Genomic DNA, 8,023 nt, shown 5'->3' on the forward strand with positions numbered 1-8,023 from the left:
CACACTTAAAGGATTTCTCTGAGTAATAGATTGACACATAATTAATGTTTACCTCTGTTGAAACTCATTGAGTCACTTATTTTTCACATTTTTCATGCATCTTTCATTCATTTGCACTTAGAAAATAGACTGAGCAGAAGCAAATTAAACCTAGGTTTGGAAATTCAGATCAAGGAAGCAAAAATTTGCTTATCTATACTCCAGTAATACATAGAGCTTGTATGAAAGTTCTTGCGAGGACTCACTACAAGGTATTATGTTAGTAGCTTTCAGTGTTGTGTGTGTGTGTGTGTGTGTATGTGTGTGTATGTATCTATATCTATAGCTGCAAAATTTGTCTATATATATGCTCCTATACTGGCTTCAGCCTGTGCAGAACGTCTTGTGAGGATCCACTGTAATGTACTATCCTGGTAGCTTGAATGTGATTCAACAGTGAATTGTTATTTATCTATAGGCTGTCTATCAGTTGAATTTCCTAAATAAAATGCCCCAAATTTCATGGCTCTAAACAGTAACCATTCATTCATTTAACTCATGATTCTGCAGATTGGCAATTTGGGTTGGACTAAATTAGGTGGATCTTTTGGCACTTGTCCCTGTGGTAAGGTTGTTGGCCTGGGCCAGTTGGTTTACAAAAGACTTGGCTGGGAGTGCTGTTGACGGGGTTCCCTCTGCATGCAATTTCTTATTGCCCAAGAGGCTACCAAGCGTTTTTTCACCTGCTACAGGTTACAAGCGCCTTAAGAGAACAAGCATTAATCTGTAAGGGCTCCAGTCTTTACCTTTGCTACATTTGTTACTTTTTCATTGTCCCTGTAAAGATTACTTTTTTACAAAAAGCCCTGGTTGTTTTCTCCTTTCTTCTGAAAGTAAGACCTTTAAAATTGACAAGTTGAAAATCAAAATAATATAAACTATCTTGTAAAAACTCCTTAGTTATTATTTTCTTTAAATCTCTTCTGTTGAGTCATATTGCTCTTTTTCTTTGTGATTGATACAATTTAACTCAAATAATTACATAATAAAATAGGGTGTTTTACAAGTTAAAACCCTATTCATACCTTATGCTTCAATTCAGACTAATACATTAAAACAACCAAATAGATGTATAGAGAGATATAAATGCATGCATACGTATGTTTATATATATATATCCGTTTAATATGTATATATAAGTAATGTATATAATATGCATTTATAATATATACATATAAAATTATGGGCAAATAGGAAGTTTTTTGAATTATCTTTAAAATAATCATAGAAGTCTAAGGTGTTTGTAAAAAAATGTAACAGTGTAAAACTGCTGTTCTTCCACATAATATACAATGTTATGTCCTGCATTACTTTTCCTAGACAGAAAATGTCTAGGTATCTTTACATCTTTAAATCTTCTTGACATAGCTTTCTTTGAACCAGGAAAATAGGCATGTCTTCTACAATATGTTTATGGTTACTAATGGTAGCATTTTCTTGTCTTTATTGGATTTCAACTCTCAAAACATAAGATTTACTAATTGTTACTTCATTAATTCAGCGATTGTCAGCCATGAAATTGGGAAAATTTGCCATATTCAGTTGTTAGATACCAAATAATTTGTATAATTTGCAGATTATATATATTACATATATATAATACATATATACATATATAAATATATACATATATGTATGTATATATATTAATATACACACATATATACATATATATCTAAAACTTACAGGAAAGTCAATATTAGCCCAATAATTGTGTCACTTTCACTTACTTGTTGGCACTTGTTGGCATAAGTTAGAACCTTATCTATACTTATCTATAGGGAAACCCATGGGACAGTTGCACAAGAGAATGCCATTCGTCCTTTCATTTAAGATGATGAGAAAAACAAAATAGAGAAAAAAAAAATCCTGTGATCTTTATGTTATGTGAAGTTAAGTCTTAGGGAAACATTGCATTGAATAAAGTACATGATGCTATTCCTAATGAAAAATGACAGAGCAGCTGCGTTAGTCAACAAATTTCTCTCTGTATATTGTCCCACATATATGGTGAGCCCTGGATTTGTTGTTGCAAGGAGCAGGTGTCTAGAATTTCAGCATTGTTCAAAGCATCAATGGAAGGTTAAGGAGAGAACACTGGATGATATAAAAACAAAAAAAAAATTACATAAGTAGCCAACAGACGATGCTTGTAACTTCTTCTGTTCTCCCAATTTCCACTATGACTGGACTAGTTTACAAGTGGTTGAGACAGGCTATGAAGCAATGGTAGCTTCAAGCGCTAGTGCCATTGAAGGTGACATGAGGTCCTTGTAAAATGTCTCTTTTGTGATAGTGCTTTTCCTCCAGAAATGTTTCCACTGATTCTTATCCTCAGCGTTTCCAGTATCACATTATTTTACTCCTATAAATACCATGGAGAAGAGGAATATAAATAACAACACTGCCATGGACTTTCTATTTGTCTAAGGTCTATGCATTCTAAACCCACATTTCTTTATGAGATTAATATATTCCTGTTTTCAAAATATATATTAGAAGTTATAATACAAACTTTCAAAGAATAATGTATTTAATATCTCTTTTTTCAAAATAATTTTTTAACTCAGTTTCTCATATACAGTTTCAATTAGAATTCTGTTGTTACTGTTCCTGTTATTGAGGGGTTTTCTTTTTTATTGTCTTTATTCCTTTTCTTTATCAATGGATACAAACATTCTTCTATTTTAATTTCTAACAGACGTAAAATAAATCTCCTCCAAATATATTTTATAACTAGCAACAATGTCTGTAGAAAACATGATAAAATAAATATCAGACATAGACTCTAATCCTAAATAATTAAATTTGGGAATAAATTCTTTACCAATAAAGCCATTATTAGGGGTAGTATGCCTGGTGAGTAAGAGCATTTTTTTAGGAGATAGATAGAATAGTTTTAATTTCTGTTTGAAATGTTAATTTAGAAATTTCAATTGACTTGTGTGGTCCTCAATTTCTTTAGATGCAGAAACGAATAAATAGGAAAATACAAATAGGATTGCTTTGAGAATTAAATGAGTTAACAAAGCAAAAAGAATTTGTGACAGCCTCTTGGTCCATGGTAACTATCCAATAAAATTATATATGTGTATACATATTTACACATATATACATCATGGCATGTGTACGTATGCATACATATACATAAATAAGTTCAATGGCATACTGAAAAAATAGTTGATCCTGAAAATTTGGTAATATGAAATATCAAAATACATTTTATATTTGTTTACATTACAGAAAATCCATATATATATTTTGTGTACAAAGAGTCCTATTATGGTTTCATATATGTTAATTTAAACTCAACATTTTCTATCCAAACTGCTTCATTTACAGTATTATATTTTCCATTTACAGTATTCTAACTAAAGCTCCAATAAATCAAAACCAGTTCTTGCTTTCAATGAATTGCGGGACACATACTCAAATAGAGTTAAGATACATTTATTTCAGAAAAAAACAAACAAAAAAAAACTACTCTAGGTATTTCAAGGAGAATGGATTTATTATAGGAACTTTATTACATGCAACCAACGGAAAGGCTGTGAAAGTGGTGGTGTAAGAGGCTTTCAGGATACCTGGAAGAAAACTGCCCTGACGACCTCTGAAACCAGCTCTATGTAGGCAAAGCGTGTGACTCTCAGGGCAACAGGCAGAAACTGTAGCAAATACCTGAGACTATGGTGACTCCCTGGTCCCTGCTCAAGGTTAGGCAAGTCAATTTCACACCTACAGCTCATTAGCTTAAGAACAACTTCTCCATATTTTCAACACCATGTTAAGGAACTTGGACAAGATTTTCTCAAATACCTTCCTTATAACTCTTAAGAATCTATGACTGCAAGATTTCAAACCTTATTGACATAACATCAAAATTTACAAAAATAGTTTAAATTACATTAAACTAATTAAATTAGCCTCAGAGTGCCCTTTATATTGTTGCAGTGTTATTTTCCAAAAAATCTATTTAAACTCAAGTTGAACAGCCTCTATTTTCCCCTAATATCTGTCAGCAACAGCTCCTACCCAGCTCTCTGATGTAACTGTGTTCTGACACGTGATATCTATTCATATTTTGTAAGATATGTCACTGTCAGAAGCCAAAAATAAAAAGGAAAATGTGACAACCCTGGTGTCACCATGACAAAAAAAACACACATGCAATTATGATCAAGAGATAAGGTATTTCTAATTGTTAAAAAAAATCCAAGTTTTACTGCTTCATTACTATTTTTGTGTGAATTTTACTGAATTTAATTTTTCACTATTTAGCCAACAAAATTGTTTTATAATTATAATCATAATAGTGAAAAATGTACAAGATTATTTGCTCAAATACAGAAAAAACTGATAGGGTTTTGAACTCTTTTACTGAAAATGCTTTACTAACTTGAAAACACTTGGATTCGCTACTTCTGAGGGAAGATCAGACAGCAAATAAAATGGAGGCTATAAAAACGCATAAGAAGCCAAGTAATTCACAAGTGATTAATGATAATGGTGATATAGATAAGATCTTTGGTTATAAATATACAACTGGGCTTAGAAAATATAACAAAGAGTAATTAGATTAAACTGAGTTATAAACAATGAACATGTAGAAAAGATACCAAAAATAAACTGATTTTGATATTATGCTTGTACTGATGAAAGCATAAATTGTTGCATAAATGCAGCAACTGGTATGATTTAAATACTTTTGAAGCAGAAAACTCATTTAGTTTTTTTATGAGATAAAGACACTCATTGTAAATCATTCCTACATTGGTATGAGGGCCAAATAAATTACCTTGATAAAATCAAACTGATGTAAAGTATATTTCTTTAATAGTACTAGATGAATTTAAACTGTACTATATCTTGGATCAAGGCTCAACCAAATTGTTCTCTCATATAGAAACACACACACACACACACACACACACCTACACACACCTCCATGTACATACATGTACTCTCAAAATTTCAAAGTGAGCTCAAAAATTTCTTTGTAAAAAGACTTTATAGATGACTAGAGTTGCTCCTGCGTCCGGTTGCTGCGCAGCTCCTGCAGTCCTGTAGCCAAGATGCCCGAGGAGACCCAGCCCCAAGACCAGCCGATGGAGGAGGAGGAGATTGAGACGTTTGCCTTCCAGGCGGAAATTGCCCAGTTGATGTCATTGATCATCAATACTTTCTACTCGAATAAAGAGATTTTTCTGAGGGAGCTTATTTCAAATTCATCAGACTCTCTGGACAAAATCAGATACGAAAGCTTGACAGATCCCAGTAAACTAGACTCCGGGAAAGAGCTGCACATAAACCTCATTTCAAACAAACAGGATCGAACCCTCACTATCGTGGATACAGGAATAGGAATGACCAAGGCTGATCTGATCAATAACCTTGGTACTATTGCCAAATCTGGTACCAAAGCATTCATGGAAGCTTTGCAGGCTGGTGCAGATATCTCTATGATTGGCCAGTTCGGTGTTGGCTTTTACTCGGCGTATTTGGTCGCTGAGAAAGTGACGGTGATCACCAAACATAACAATGATGAGCAGTATGCCTGGGAGTCTTGTGCAGGAGGTTCATTCACAGTCAGGACTGACACAGGGGAACCTATGGGTCGTGGAACAAAGGTTGTCTTGCACCTGAAAGAAGACCAGACTGAATACTTGGAGGAGAGAAGAATAAAGGAGATTGTGAAGAAACACTCTCAGTTTATTGGCTACCCCATTACTCTTTTTGTGGAGAAGGAACGTGATAAAGAAGTCAGCGACGATGAGGCTGAAGAAAAGGAAGACAAAGAGGAAGAGAAAGAAAAGGAAGAAAAGGAGTCTGATGACAAACCTGAGATAGAAGACGTTGGTTCTGATGAAGAAGAAGAAGAAAAGAAGGATGGTGACAAGAAGAAAAAGAAGAAGATTAAGGAGAAGTACATAGATCAAGAAGAATTGAATAAGACAAAGCCTATTTGGACCAGGAATCCTGACGACATTAGTAACGAAGAGTACGGGGAATTCTACAAGAGCCTGACTAATGATTGGGAGGATCATTTGGCGGTGAAGCATTTTTCAGTTGAAAGACAATTGGAATTCCGAGCCCTTCTTTTTGTCCCAAGACATGCTCCCTTTGACCATGAAAGAAGAAGAACAACATTAAGTTGTATGTTCGCAGAGTTTTCATCATGGATAATTGCAAGGAGCTAATCCCTGAATACCTGAATTTCATCAGAGGTGTTGTGGATTCTGAGGACCTCCCTCTCAATATTTGCCGAGAGATGTTGCAACAAAGCAAAATTCTGAAAGTTATTAGAAAGAATTTGGTCAAAAAATGCTTAGAACTCTTCACTGAACTGGCAGAAGATAAAGAGAACTACAAAAAGTTTTATGAGCAGTTCTCTAAAAATATTAAGCTTGGAATACATGAAGACTCTCAAAATCGGAAGAAGCTTTCCGAGTTGTTAAGATACTACACATCTGCTTCTGGTGATGAGATGGTTTCTCTCAAGGACTATTGCACAAGAATGAAGGAGAACCAGAAACACATCTATTACATCACAGGTGAGACTAAGGACCAAGTGGCAAACTCGGCCTTCGTGGAGCGGCTGCGCAAGCACGGCCTAGAAGTGATCTACATGATCGAGCCTATTGACGAGTACTGTGTCCAGCAGCTAAAGGAGTTCGAGGGCAAGACTTTGGTGTCAGTCACCAAAGAGGGCTTGGAACTTCCAGAAGATGAAGAAGAGAAAAAGAAACAGGAAGAGAAAAAAACAAAGTTTGAAAACCTCTGCAAAATCATGAAGGACATCCTTGAGAAAAAAGTAGAAAAGGTGGTTGTGTCAAACCGATTGGTGACATCCCCTTGCTGCATTGTCACAAGCACATACGGCTGGACAGCAAACATGGAAAGAATCATGAAGGCTCAAGCTCTAAGAGACAACTCAACAATGGGTTACATGGCGGCAAAGAAGCACCTGGAGATAAACCCTGACCATTCCATCATTGAGACCTTAAGGCGGAAGGCTGAAGCTGACAAGAACGACAAGTCTGTGAAGGACTTGGTCATCCTGCTCCACGAGACCGCGCTCCTGTCTTCCGGCTTCAGTCTGGAGGACCCCCAGACCCACGCCAACTGCATCTGCAGGATGATCCAGCTCGGTCTAGGTGTTGATGAAGATGACCCCACTGCTGACGACAGCGGTGCTACTGTCACTGAAGAGATGCCGCCCCTCGAAGGGGATGATGACACATCATGCATGGAAGAAGTAGGCTGAGCTCTGCCTGAAGGGTGGCTTGTACACGTGTTAAATATTTTACCTTCATTCCCTTCCATATATTTTCAAGGATTTTTTTATTTTTGTGTTAGTTTGAAAACGTATGGCGTGACAATACGTACTTAAAGGAAAGATAAGATTTCTTTCAACTTTTAAGTGTCTGCTACTGTGATACCTTAGGCACTAAAGCTGAGCTAGTTTTCCTTTCTCGTTTCATGTTGGGTTTTTTTTAACAGGTGGAGACATAGCGTTTTGTTGTAAAATGTCTGACCTAAATGTTACGTTAACTTTGTGACCTAGGTAGCTATAAAGCGGATCCCTTAGTGTACCAAATTTTTTGTCACTGAAGTTCTGAGCTGCAGCCCTGTTAAAAAGAATATCGCGTAAAACAACTTGAATCTCCTAGGACCGCTATAACCCTTCCACCCCTGTAATTGTTAACTGCATGTACCCACCCCTAGAAATTAGTATATTAAGCTGAACCAACTTGATGGGAGTAACTATCCATAGGGTTTGTGTTCCAAAGAAAAGTGTTCTTTAGAGGAGAGGAATTGTAAGCTTGCCTCTCGAGGCACTTGAAAAGGAACCAGAGCAAGTTTTGTGAATGGAAACATTGTGCACAGGTCACATTTTGCTTTAAAAGGTGACAAATACAGATGTATGAAAAAAAAAAGACTTTATAGATGACTATATATATGCTATATTATATATAGTATAATA

General features: G+C 35.6%; 1 pseudogene across 1 annotated transcript; it reads left to right on the forward strand.

Moving 5' to 3' along the window:
* Positions 1-5,089: 5,089 nt before the first annotated feature.
* Positions 5,090-7,363, forward strand: LOC308503414 (heat shock protein HSP 90-alpha-like; annotated as a pseudogene). The gene has a single exon. The product of its transcript is annotated as a heat shock protein HSP 90-alpha-like (transcript).
* Positions 7,364-8,023: the final 660 nt, after the last annotated feature.

This window comes from Rhinolophus hipposideros, assembly GCF_964194185.1.
Source record: "Rhinolophus hipposideros genome assembly, chromosome: 2".
Taxonomy (NCBI): domain Eukaryota; kingdom Metazoa; phylum Chordata; class Mammalia; order Chiroptera; family Rhinolophidae; genus Rhinolophus; species Rhinolophus hipposideros.